This window comes from Narcine bancroftii, chromosome 10 (genome assembly GCF_036971445.1).
Source record: "Narcine bancroftii isolate sNarBan1 chromosome 10, sNarBan1.hap1, whole genome shotgun sequence".
Classification (NCBI taxonomy): domain Eukaryota; kingdom Metazoa; phylum Chordata; class Chondrichthyes; order Torpediniformes; family Narcinidae; genus Narcine; species Narcine bancroftii.
The window spans coordinates 75,010,136-75,022,579 of NC_091478.1; the positions used below are offsets into that span (position 1 = coordinate 75,010,136).

Genomic DNA, 12,444 nt, shown 5'->3' on the forward strand with positions numbered 1-12,444 from the left:
TATCTAGGAAAACCTGAGCTGTTTGTTCAAGTTATAATCCAAATTTCCGGTTACCATTCAGTAAGACCCTGGCCAAAAGAAGCCTGCCAAAAGCTTTTATCACCTCCTCCTCCCATGATACCAATGTGAAAGGTTCCCGTCCTCATGTGTTTCTGTACCTGACCGGATGTGACAATAGGGGACAAAAGGTCAGGATGGTCCCTGCCTCTGTGTTCACTGATTTTAATCTGATCTTGCTTTTATGACTGGGTTCAGCATCACTGAGTTAACACATGGCAGATATGATTGGACTTCCTGCTGATGATCACTACAGACTGGGCCATGAGGTAACACTACAGAGTGAATCAGAGGGACTGATAGTGGGATTGAGAGAGAGAGAGAGAGAGAGAGAGAAAGAGAGGAAAAGAGAGAACAGAAAAAGGCTCAGATTAATTTTTTAAAATTTAGTCATCCATCACAATAACAGCCCATTTTGGCCCACCAGTCCATGCCGCGCAATTTACACCCCATTAACCTATACCACTCCCCCAGTACATTTTGAATGGTGGGAAGAAACTGGAGCCCCTGGAGAAAACCCATGCAGATACGGAGAGAGTGTACCAATTCCTTACAGACAATGGAGGATTCGAACCCTGGTCCGGTCCTGATCACTGGCGCTGTAAAGCCAACCATGCCGTCCCTGGAAGGTCAAAGAGACAGAAAGCTACAGGGAACGAAAAGTAAGAAAACAGTAGGAAAATAATTCTAAGATAAACAGAGAGAGAAATAGAGGGTTGAAAGAAAGAGGCAGACTGGCAGAGGATGATCAACACAATGGGAAAAGAGCAGAGAGTGACAAATAAGACCTCTGGTACTTGGCTTAGCTTGTGGTGACTCTTACTGGAATGGCTGTCAAAATAATTGCTGCCAATTGAGTGGCAGGGCTTATAATGCCAGCAGAACTAGAATTTGTTCATCTTCCTGGCTGCACTGCAAAGTGAGGCCAACGGTGGAACATCTACTGAGTGTGTTCAAGTTCTTGGTGAAGGCGAGTACAACAGATTCCATGAGTACAACAGATTCTTTTGTTCTTGTAATTGATTTATTGAAATCAGAAATGAATACAATTAGCAGAAAAAAATGTTTCAAAGTGTTTGAAAGTACTCTTCCTGCAATAACAGGCCTTCACAAAGTTAAAATGGTAGAACAGATTTTGGACTTGGGTTGCAAACAATTTCTTGAAGTACAAGATACAGGATGAAATCTACAATTACTGCCATATTGTGCATGATTCATCATTGCAGTGAGTTGTGTGCTCACAGCGGACAGACGTCTCCATGTTTTTCCATTGCCCAACATCAATATGCCAGGACATGTACAAGGCCTGAAATCACTGTATGGTGCACAATTTCTCAACTGTGCAGCTGCCCCAGCACAACTGGGTAGGAGTCACTCTGAGGAGACGAGAAGCATAATGCAAGCATGCAAACATGCACAGGTTGGCAATGAGCGTAAATATATTGTCTGTCACCTGGTACTGAGGTAAGTGCTTTGTCAAACAGTGAAAAATAAAAATTGTTCCTTCGTGTAGAAAAGCATTTATTCTGACCTTAATGTAAGATGAGGCTGACGTACACAGTTGCAGTTGCCATGGTAAATTCTTCTTCCCTCGGCAGAGCTCTTCTCAAAAGCCCATTCGTCCCATTCATTCACTTTCTGAATTGTTGGGTTATTGAGTATGTTGTGAATTGAGATCCTAAAACACAACATATCAGATCACAAATACATGTACAAAAATATAATATCTGCATGTCATTTTGGCTTAAACAGGGACCTCTTCTCTCCACATAACAATCAGTGCTTCACGTTTAGTTGCTGTTACTTTAATGGTGGCCCATTTATTTGCAGTGGAGACAGGCTTTAGGAAGGTATTTATGGAGTTCAGTAAGGCATTTCAGAAGGACCCTATTGGTAGACGGATGCAGACTGTTTAGTATACATGGGATCCATGGCGAGTTGATGGCTTGGGTTCAGAACTGGCTACCTCATAGAAGGCAGAGCAGTGGTGGAAGGCTGTCACTCTGGCTGGAGGCCTGTCACCACAGGCATCAGTACTGGGACCCCTGTTTATAACGTATATGAATGACTTGGATGAAAAAGTAGATGGATGATTTTGAGTAAGTTTGCATGTTTTATAAATTTTAAATTTAGAGAAGCAGCATGGTAACAGGCCCACGAGTCCATGCCACCTAATTAACCTACACCCCCTGTACGTTTCAAACGGTGGGAGGAAACCAGAGCCCCTGGGGAAATCCCACGCAGACATGAGGCAAGTGTTCAAACTCCTTACAGACAGCGCGGGATTCAAACACCGGTCCCAATTGCTGGTGCTGGAAAGGGGTTGCGCTAATCGCTATGCCAACTGTACTGAAACAAAGATTGTTGGAGTTGTGGACAATGCAGAGAGCTATCAAAGAATACAGAAGAATATAGAGGGGTTACAGATATGAGCAGAGTTTAATCAGAGCAAGTGTGAAGTGTTGCACTTCAGGAAGGCAAATGTAAGGGGAAAGTATATAGTTTATAGGAATCTTAATAGCATTGATGTGCAAAAGGATCTGGTGGTACATATCTATAGCTCCCTGAAAGTGGCTACACGTGTATGTAGGGTGATAAAGGTGGCAAGTTTGCCTTAATTGTTCAGGGCACTGAGTACAAGAATCTATAAGGAGAGATTGGATATTTGGTTATATTCTCTAGAGCGTCAGTGACTGAGGGGATATCTACTAGAAGTTTAAATAAATTATGAGTGGCAGAGAGTGTCAGGATCTTTGTCTCCAGAGTAAAAATATTAAATCTTAGAGAGCGTGCATTCAAGGTGAGGGGAGGGGGAGAGGAGTTTTGTTGTGCAGAGTGGTGTGAGCCTGAAACAGCTGCCAGGGGTAGTGGTGTAAGCAGATATGATGGAGGTGCTTAAGAGTATTCTTGGTAAGCACATGGAGATGCAGGGGATGGAGGGATTTAACGTGGACAGGCAGAAGAGAATTAGTTTAATTTAACATCATCCTCGGCACATCCATTGGGGCAAAAGGGTCTGTTCCTGTTTATGAGATGGTTCATCATTTGCTCTTACAAAAGTGCATGTAATTCAGTGTGGAAAATAATCTGAAAGCAGCAGGCCTTGCATTTTCAGGGACAGGCATGGAAATGTTGCCTTGACTGCCAAAGCCCCACCCAAGAAAGAAATAAACCAAAATGGTGCCCTTCACGATCTCATGGTTTCCCAAGGGACTCCAGGGGCAATAAATTGTGGTTGCTGTGGTTAGAATAGAGTGAAACATGAAAGTCTGCAGATGCTGAGACAGAGGTAAAAATCTTGAAGGCCTTGATAATGTATCTTTACCTCCTATGGACACTGCGAGACTGGCTGAGTTCCTCCAGCATTTCTGTGTGGTTTAGAATCGAAACATTAAATATTATGGCATGAAAGAGCAGATAGTGTGAAACTATTTGGTATGGTAGAGACATTTAAAACTAGAGGATATAGTTTTAGAGGAAGGGATAAGAGAGTTAGAGGGATCCAAAGACAAACATTTTCTCCCAGACGGTGGTTGGAATCTCAAAAATCACTTCCTAAGAAACTAACAACAGTGACTCTCGGAACAATGCCCAAGTGCCTGCACGGACACTTGGATAAGGAACACACTGAAGGCGAAAGACCAAATGCTGTGTGAGGAGTTAGGCCAGATGAGCAGCATAAACATGATGGGCAGAAGGATCAGTTTCCATGTTACTCTATGAGGACACCACTCAGACCATTTTGCCAACTTGGGCTACAAAGAATTTACTGGCCTAATGCCATTTCTTAGCTTCAATCCCGGCTTTTTGGGGCTTCACCTCTGAAGCGGACTGGAAGTTCAAATCCCAGAAACTTGAACACACAAGTACGATCTGACAAGCCAAGCACCCCACCCCACTCGATTGGAGGTCAGTCTTGGATGACCAACCCGCCCACCTCCACACTCTTGTGTCAACAGAAGATCCCTGAGCACAGTGCTTCTCAACCTTTTTCTTTCCACTCCCATATCATCATAAGTCTTCTTTCTTTGGCTTGGCTTCGCGGACGAAGATTTATGGAGGGGGTAAAAAGTAGGGCCTTATTAACCACAGAGCATCTAAGGTTGTATATGAGTGTGTTTTTTTAAAAAAAAAGGTTGAGAACCACTGCCACAGCATTATACCGAAGGCAAGAAGGGGACCCAGGTGATATGTATCCTTTAATGAATGTGTTGGACCTCAGCACTACTGGCATTGCAACAACACTGGTCTTCAAAGGAATTCAATGCTCTAAAGGGCATTGGGACATTGCAGTGATATCAAAAACATCTTTCTTGTGCCCACATTTTGTTTCATTTTAGTGATTCATGAAGCACATATTCCACTAGAGCTGGGCAATTGAAACTGGCCTTTCCATCGAGATTTTCATGCTGGGAATGAATTTTAAAACTCACTGCTGTATGATTCATCCATTGATTTTGTATTTTCATGATGAAAGAAAAGGATTCCATCACATCAGTGAGCAATGGGCCTCTACGAGCATCGATGGGCCTCTACGAGCATCGATGGGCCTCTACGAGCATCGATGGGCCTCTACGAGCATCGATGGGCCTCTACGAGCATCGATGGGCCTCTACGAGCATCGATGGGCCTCTACGAGCATCGATGGGCCTCTACGAGCATCGATGGGCCTCTACGAGCATCGATGGGCCTCTACGAGCATCGATGGGCCTCTACGAGCATCGATGGGCCTCTACGAGCATCGATGGGCCTCTACGAGCATCGATGGGCCTCTACGAGCATCGATGGGCCTCTACGAGCATCGATGGGCCTCTACGAGCATCGATGGGCCTCTACGAGCATCGATGGGCCTCTACGAGCATCGATGGGCCTCTACGAGCATCAATGGCTCCCTCTGCCCTTTCATTGCTATGGGTGTGGGGTGGAGGAGTTGATGATGGTTGAAGCTGTGCATTAGATCAATCACAAGATACGCATTTTGATCAGGCAAGTACAAGCACCATCTTGGATGTTTTAAAGTCCAGGATATGAATGCTGCACAGATTAATGCTGTCCTTTGTTGATTAACAAAGGACAAATTGGGGGTTAGTTGAGGAGCTGGATGCACGTGCGAGCTGTTAGGAGTAGGGATGAAGCTTTGAGAAGCACCAAGTGTATGTTGGCATCTATAATCGATTCCTAATGAAGTGTTGAGGATGTGGTTCCTGAACTATCTGTGGCTCTCAGGGCCAATCTTGACTTGATGGGTTAGAATAGTATGTATGAAAGAGAATAATTTACAGTCCATAGATGAGGTTGCTCTGTCAGGAGACAACATCAACTGGATAGGCCAAACCAGGCACCATCCATGTGAACCTCTTCTGCATCCTCTCCAAAGCCTCCACATCCTTCCAAAGTGTGTTGACCAGAACAACTCTCAAAGTTCTTAATGTGGCATCTTAAAGTTTTGTAAGATGCCAGTGACTTGCCAACTCAAAGCTTGCTTGACCTGATGCTAACCACACAAAATTTGAGTCTATGGCGCTGTGCAAAGATACTCTGAGAAACTGTCCACAGTGGCTGGTGTTCACAGTAGTGGCAAGGATGAATACAGTACACACCTGCATCAAGGCAAGTGGACAAATATTAACTGTGACATCAGATCTGAGCTGAAACAGAGTTCATATTTTACAATCCAATCATCACCATTTCCAATTAAGCAGCTTTCACCTGAGACGCACTTTTATCACCTCCAAAACACTGTGTTTTTACTCCTCTGGGAATACAATACAAGTGGCACTCCTCCTGCTACTGGAGAGTGTTGCTACTGAATAAATGGATGCTGCATTGGTAGGAGAGTGTTTTGACAGTGCTCATTGAGATTTGGGCATGTGATGGAAATGATCACAAGAGCCCCGTCCTTTGTGTATAGGGGCCACAGAGATTCTCCCAAACTATAACCAGGGTTCTGGGGAAGACCTTGCATTTGTGTCTGTGTCCATTTTGCCTGCTTCTGTTCTCTCCTTGAGCTTGAAGATGAGAGAGCTTTGTAATACAGCAGTGATAAGCCCTGAGAGAAGTGGAAAAGATCACTGATAGCAGCCTGGAATGATTGTGAGGCTGGAAAGCTGAGAATAATTGATACCTTGCCCACCATTGGGTCACACGGTCGAGGCACATGCAGAAATTGCAGTGACAAGAGGCCACTGATCACAGGGAGGACAAAGAATGCAGCTTGAGTATCGGCCAATAATTAACATTGCTTCAGAAGAAATGAGCTTAGTAAACAAATTGATTATTCTCGCCGTGTGTGGCAGTGTGGGAGCAATTTTGCTCTCCAAGTTGAACAATTTTTAATTGGACAGCATCTTTATTCCTGGAGATGTGAAAAGGAATTTCCAAGCCACCATACTGGGTGATATTGATGGCTGGTGAATGTCTGTGTGACTATTTCTGTAAACTTCAGGTAATGCTTCTATCTGTTTTTCAGTTCTGGCACTCTGTTCTGTTGACCTGGGAGTGCTCAGTCTCCACCCCCTTGTGCCCTACACCTTGAAACTCGCTACCTGAAATCTTCCTTTGAATGGCAAGATTCTTATGACTAGTCTACCTCTCAAGTCTCATCATCTCCTAACAAATATGCAGAGGGTTGTCAGGTTACTGTGAAACTTTTAAATTTGATTGTTAAATGTGTCAGGTGAGTAGTCTGTGGGATCTATGTGTTTATTGTCATCTGATTGTACAAGTACGACCCGATGAAACAGCATTCTCTGGTCCTCAGGGCAACTTTGTGCTGTTCTTGAGGGTCCTGGAGGGAATGGGCTAAGTAGCTGTTGTTTATTTTTGTTACCCAGTTGTGAGACTCCAGGAGGAACCTCTGTGGTTCCAAGAGATTCTGCCCAAGTCTTATAACAGCCTTGTGAAGGCTGCATTCCATTGGCAGGACATACCTGCTTATGAGCAGGCGTGAGGATGACCATGATTTGTGCTTTTTGCACAATGAAGGAGTTGAGGAGAGCTGAGGTTTGGAAATTGTGTTGTCATTATTCTGGCCGTGATTCAGAGCCAACACAGAATGAATAGCGGTGTACATTCTTGTGTAAAGTCAATCTTCGTCATGCCTCATATTGAAGATTACATTTGTTCTTCTTTGTGGATGACTACCTGTCTTAGTCATGTAATGATTTGAAGACATGGGGACATGCCATGTAAAATATTTGTGATCTCCATTTAAAGGGGAGGGATAAGATAGGAGTGTTTCAGTGCTGTCTGTTAGAATTGGCCCTGGATCTTTCACAGGTTACGGGAGGAAGGAGGGTTAATAAACCTCACTGTACCCCAGCTGCTCATTATTTCTAATGTTTATATCTCTGATGCAAGTCAGTAAGTTGGGCACTATTTGCTACCCTATTCACCCCCACACAGCCTGATTTCTACAGTTCTGGCATCTTCTGGTTCACTTCTCCTATTGAAGTGCCATGGTTTTATTGTCCATGCTGCCATTGTTCATTCTGGTGTTTGACAGAGCCTTTATCCAGATGTGTTCCATTCATTTGCATAGTCATTCATTGTAGTTATTAGGCACCATCTGGTAGGAGAACTTGGTGCTGTTTACCTCTCTTAGACTTGCTCCTCATTCCATCGGCATCACACTAGGTAACACGCTTTCTATTGCCGACTAAATGTGTTCCTTTGGGAATAAAGGAACAAAGGATCAGGAATGTGATAAACACTGTAGGTTCTGGAAAACCTAAACAAAAGCAGGAAATGCTGGAAAAACTCAACAGCCCATGCAGCTGTTGCAAATAAAACCATTTAACGTTCTGTCCTTTCCTATTTGTCTCTGTCTGGTGGCCCACCTTGCCAAAACAACAATGTGTTTACTTTCTCTGCAACTTTCAGTAATCTATTGTTGCTGCCCAGAGAACACTTGGTTACTTAACGCAATCCATCAAGTGGAATCACTGTTGGCTTGCAATATTACGCCAACCTTTTGATGGGAAAAATGAATTGATTTTGCATATTTTAAATTATGATGAGATTAATTAGGAGTTAGCACACTCCATGATCTTTGCAGCTATGCTGTCGTAGATTCAGAATCTCAGTAAGGGGCCCTAACCAGAAATGTTGACTGATCATTTCTCTTTGTGGATGCTGCCGTTCACACTGAGTCTCTCCGATTTCTCTTTGTTCGTTCACAGATTCAGCAGATCATGTTGGAGTAATAACGTTTATGCACTTAGTCTTTACACTGGCCAGAAACACATTTGATTCCCTGGAAACAGCTGGGCTTCTGCCAGATCTCAAAGTTGACTTTACTATTCTCCTTGGTACATGTGCTAGGATTAAGAGGTCAATGTGGATTTTTTTTAAATTTCTCTCCAATTTTCTCCCTGCATACCCATAAGATCCTGCAATTGTACCACCAAGTCTGGGATCTGCCAGATCTCAGATAACAAACCCTCTCTCTCCTGCAGCATGAACCTAATCTCTTTACCCTGCATCCTGATGCTTTTGTTTTAATTTACATTTCAGACATTCAGCCCATGAGCCCATGCCGCCCAATTACACCCAATTGATCTGCGTTTTGAATGACAGAGGAAAGCAGAGACCCCAGGGAAAAACCACGTAGACTCGGGGAGAATGTACAATCTCCTTATAGACAGTGCCAGATTCAAACCCCGCTCCTGATAGCTGGCGCTGAAACAGCATTATGCCAGCCATGCTGTCCCTCTTTTACAGATTGTGTTGTATCCACCTCAACAACAGCTTCTTCACCCTTTGTGTGGAAAAACGTGCCTCACAACTCCTCCCACCCTTTCACCTTAAACCTAAACCCCAAGTTTAGACACCCCTCTTGAAGAAAAAAATACTTAGAATTCACATTGACTATGTCACTCACAATTTTTAAAATCTCTGTGAGGTCACCCCTCAGCCTCCTTCACTCCAGGAGAAGCAGTCGTAGCCTATCCAGTCTCTCCCTCCGGCCCACATCCTTATGAATTTTTACGTTTCATCCTGTTCTTTCTCCACATCCCTTCAAGTAATTATGGAAGACCATAACTGAACCAGTGTCCACTGGCAAATGGACATTGTGTTCCAAATCAAGACCTCTGCAATTCCTGAGAAGTCTGAAGTGGGCTCCTCTCCTATATCTGAATTGGATGTAAATTATCTGTGCCCTATTTCATCAGTCAGCTCCTCACCATGACTACCAGCCCCCCCACATCTCCATCGGGCACACAAAACACAAAACAGTCAACCAGTTTACCTATCTCGGCTGCACCATTTCATCGGATGCAAGGATCCATAATGAGATAGACAACAGACTCGCCAAGGCAAATAGCGCCTTTGGAAGACTACACAAAAGAGTCTGGAAAAACAACCAACTGAAAAACCTCACAAAGATTAGCGTATACAAAGCCGTTGTCATACCCACACTCGTGTTCGGCTCCGAATCATGGGTCCTCTACCGGCATCACCTACGGCTCCTAGAACGCTTCCACCAGCGTTGTCTCCGCTCCATCCTCAACATTCATTGGAGCGACTTCATCATCAACATCAAAGTACTCGAGATGGCAGAGGCCAACAGCATCGAATCCACGCTGCTGGATCCAACTGCGCTGGGTAGGTCACGACTCCAGAATGGAGGACCATCGCCTTCCCAAGATCGTGTTATATGGCGAGCTCTCCACTGGCCACTGAGATAGAGGTGCACTAAAGAAGAGGTACAAGGACTACCTAAAGAAATCTCTTGGTGCCTGCCACATTGACCACCGCCATTGGGCTGATATCGCCTCAAACCGTGCATCTTGGCGCCTCACAGTTCAGCGGGCAGCAACCTCCTTTGAAGAAGACCGCAGAGCCCACCTCACTGACAAAAGACAAAGGAGGAAAACCCCAACACCCAACCCCAACCAACCAATTTTCCCCTGAAACCGCTGCAACCGTGTCTGTCTGTCCCGCATCAGACTTGTCAGCCACAAACGAGCCTGCAGCTGACGTGGACATTACCCCTCCATTAATCTTCGTCTGCGAAGCCAAGCCAAAGAAGATTTCATAGAAGCAAATCCTGCCTGGATATGGCATTATTCGATAGCTCAGAAGAACAGTTTGATGTTTGGCAGTGAAGTTCGATCAACCTTTCACTCCCTCTTTCCTCAAAACCTCTTTTATGGTGGAGTACGACTTCCTGTTTTACCCATTTGAAACTGGTTGCTCAGGGGAATTAAAGTGGCATTGTTCTTCATGCATTCTTGAACTGAAAATTTCTAATCTGATGCAACTTCCTCAGGAAGCCTGCGTGTAGTAAATAGAGATTGTAATTCCTCTATCTGCAGACAAAAAATGCTGCAGATCAGGTGGCATCTACGGAAAGGGAAAGTTGATGGTTCAGGCGAAAGAGCCTTCAACAGAACTATGATAGGGAGAAACAGGATTGTTTAGAAATCAGAGTGATGACTGTGGGGGAGGGGGGGAGGATAATGGAGGGAAGGAAAGGCATTTCTCTGTGGTGAAACCTTGTGTGGCAATCAAGATCAGATTAAGCTTCTTTATCTTTGTCATAGTTTAGAAAATTCCACCCCACTTCTGTGAATTCTCGGGCAGAGCTTTGATGGGAGGCAAAGCAGCCAGCCCTTGAATTCACTGCTTTTCTCCTTGTACCAGCTTTTTACTCTATCCTTTTTTTTAAACTTTATTTATTTGTTCAAAAAACAAATAATATATGACATATGCAGAATCTCCACCCACAACTGACTATCCCTTCATCTTCATAGACTCTACCCGACCTCCTGAGTTTGTCCAGCAGTTTGATTTTATTTTTGCATGGAAAAAATCTCTTTGCTCATTCACCCATAGACAAATTTAACAATTATTTTATCCTTTCCAGCTCACAGCCAGAAATTTAAATATTCCATTCACGACATAAATATTATTCTCAATAAAAACCTCTCCTACATCTCTTGTGCCTAAAACCTCCTGGATGCATTTGTAAAATCCTCATCTATTCTTTTGCCTACAACTTTGCTTTCTTAATATTATATTGCCTTGTACCTTCTCTATGGTTTTAAGGCATTTCTTTATTCTGAAGTTGGTGCCTTGAATAAAAGGTTCTGTAGGACTTTCAGCTGCTCTGACTAATATTTGATATCCATGGGAAGAAATGATACTTGAAAGTAGTTAATCGGAAGTATTAGGAGAGAGTCAGGGGAACACAACCCAGGCTCCATAGTGAAGAAGGTCAAGAGCTTCAAATTCCTGGGTTTCAACATCTCCGACAATCTATCCTGGAGCCTCCATGTTGATGCAATCGCAAAGAGGGCTCACCCATGGCTATACTTTGTGAGGTTTTTGAGGAGTCACCAGAGACTCTTGTAAACTTCTCCAGGTGTACCATGGAGAGCATTCTGGCTGGTTCCATCACTGTCTGGTATGGAGGTGCTGAATCTCAGGACAAGAATGAACTCCAGAGGGTTGTTAACTTGGCCTGTGACATCACAGGCACCAGACTTCATTCCATTAAGGACATCAACATGAGGTGGTGTCTTAAAAAAAGCAACCTCTATCTTCAAAGACCCACACCACCCAGGTCATGCCCTCTTCACTCTGCTACCATCGTGAAAAGGTACAGGAGCCTAGAGACAAGCACTCAGCAGCACAGGATAGCTTCTTCCCCCTTTGCCATCAGATTCCTGAATAATCAATGAACCAAAGACACTGCCTTTCTTTTTGTGCACTGTTATTTTTTTGATATTTGCTGTTGTAAGATGGTTATAATATGAATGTTTGCACTAAGATGCTGCAGCAAAACACTGAGTTTCATGACTTGTTCATGACAATAAATCCTGATTCTGAAATTCTTGAATTAAAGATCAAGTCTTGGGGCATGTAATTGACCAAGTTGGAAGATGCAAAACTCTTCCTACACCTGACGATAGGGTTCGTTGTAAGAGGTCAGAGGCAGAGAAGTTAGTCGGAGATGGAGAATTACAGTGAGAGGATGCCAAATGCAGACATTGTACAAAGCAGTCCCCCAGTCTACACTGGGTGATGAACAGGCCTTCACTGCTCCCTCTGATCTGGACTAGGCCCGCTTGTGTCATTCAATCTCCATTCATCTCCACAATATTATGGCCACTCTCTTTGTCGTTTAATAACCAAGTCTGCAGATGCTGGGATCGAGTTCAGTACACAAGTGTATCATACCTGGTGAAGGGTCTAGATCCAAAACGTTGATGACCTTTTATTTCCTGTATGACCTGCTGAGTTTCTCTAGTGCATTTGTGCACTACACTCTCTTGTTCTGTATCCTTTCCTCTCACAGTGTCATACAGCATGGAAACCGGCCCATCAGCACACTGTGCCTTACACCAACCATTAGGCATCTAATTACAGTAATCCCATGTA

The 12,444-nt window shown here is 43.9% G+C and overlaps 1 protein-coding gene across 7 annotated transcripts in view; it reads left to right on the forward strand.

The window, feature by feature from the left end:
• cpne2 (copine II) overlaps window positions 1–12,444 on the forward strand; it is a 313,555-nt gene that overhangs the window by 82,240 nt on the left and 218,871 nt on the right. The gene's annotated exons all lie outside the window — the stretch shown is intronic.